This window comes from Oncorhynchus tshawytscha, unplaced genomic scaffold (genome assembly GCF_018296145.1).
Source record: "Oncorhynchus tshawytscha isolate Ot180627B unplaced genomic scaffold, Otsh_v2.0 Un_contig_13152_pilon_pilon, whole genome shotgun sequence".
In the NCBI taxonomy this organism is placed as follows: domain Eukaryota; kingdom Metazoa; phylum Chordata; class Actinopteri; order Salmoniformes; family Salmonidae; genus Oncorhynchus; species Oncorhynchus tshawytscha.
In genome coordinates this window covers 23699-25606 of record NW_024607927.1, presented here as the reverse complement: position 1 = coordinate 25606, position 1908 = coordinate 23699, and positions in this window count along the sequence as shown.

Sequence of the window (1908 nt, the reverse complement as noted above, 5' to 3'; positions counted from 1 at the left end):
GTTATACTACAATAGTAGAGTATCACTACTGAACTCCTCTATGATAGGGAAGCTGTTACACTACAATAGTAGAGCATCACTACTGAACTGTCCTCTATGATAGGGAAGCTGTTACACTACAATAGTAGAGTATCACTACTGTCCTCTATGATAGGGAAGCTGTTACACTACAATAGTAGAGTATCACTACTGTCCTCTATGATAGGGAAGCTGTTACACTACAATAGTAGAGTATCACTACTGAACTGTCCTCTATGATAGGGAAGCTGTTACACTACAATAGTAGAGTATCACTACTGAACTGTCCTCTATGATAGGGAAGCTGTTACACTACAATAGTAGAGTATCACTACTGAACTGTCCTCTATGATAGGGAAGCTGTTACACTACAATAGTAGAGTATCACTACTGTCCTCTATGATAGGGAAGCTGTTACACTACAATAGTAGAGTATCACTACTGAACTGTCCTCTATGATAGGGAAGCTGTTACACTACAATAGTAGAGTATCACTACTGAACTGTCCTCTATGATAGGGAAGCTGTTACACTACAATAGTAGAGTATCACTACTGTCCTCTATGATAGGGAAGCTGTTACACTACAATAGTAGAGTATCACTACTGAACTGTCCTCTATGATAGGGAAGCTGTTACACTACAATAGTAGAGTATCACTACTGAACTGTCCTCTATGATAGGGAAGCTGTTACACTACAATAGTAGAGTATCACTACTGAACTGTCCTCTATGATAGGGAAGCTGTTACACTACAATAGTAGAGTATCACTACTGAACTGTCCTCTATGATAGGGAAGCTGTTACACTACAATAGTAGAGTATCACTACTGATAGGGAACTGTCTACTAGTAGAGTATATACTGAACTGATAGAAGCTGTTACACTACAATAGTAGAGTATCACTACTGAACTGTCCTCTATGATAGGGAAGCTGTTACACTACAATAGTAGAGTATCACTACTGTCCTCTATGATAGGGAAGCTGTTACACTACAATAGTAGAGTATCACTACTGAACTGGTCTCTATGATAGGGAAGCTGTTACACTACAATAGTAGAGTATCACTACTGAACTGTCCTCTATGATAGGGAAGCTGTTACACTACAATAGTAGAGTATCACTACTGAACTGTCACTACTAGTGATATCACTACTGAACACTACAATAGTAGAGTATCACTACTGTCCTCTATGATAGGGAAGCTGTTACACTACAATAGTAGAGTATCACTACTGAACTGTCCTCTATGATAGGGAAGCTGTTACACTACAATAGTAGAGTATCACTACTGTCCTCTATGATAGGGAAGCTGTTACACTACAATAGTAGAGTATCACTGAACTGTCCTCTATGATAGGGAAGCTGTTACACTACAATAGTAGAGTATCACTACTGAACTGTCCTCTATGATAGGGAGCTGTCCTCTATGATAGGGAAGCTGTTACACTACAATAGTAGAGTATCACTACTGAACTGTCCTCTATGATAGGGAAGCTGTTACACTACAATAGTAGAGTATCACTACTGAACTGTCCTCTATGATAGGGAAGCTGTTACACTACAATAGTAGAGTATCACTACTGAACTGTCCTCTATGATAGGGAAGCTGTTACACTACAATAGTAGAGTATCACTACTGAACTGTCCTCTATGATAGGGAAGCTGTTACACTACAATAGTAGAGTATCACTACTGAACTGTCCTCTATGATAGGGAAGCTGTTACACTACAATGTAGAGTATCACTGAACTGTCCTCTATGATAGGGAAGCTGTTACACTACAATAGTAGAGTATCACTACTGAACTGTCCTCTATGATAGGGAAGCTGTTACACTATAGTAGAGTATCACTACTGAACTGTTACTATGATAGGGAAGCTGTTACACT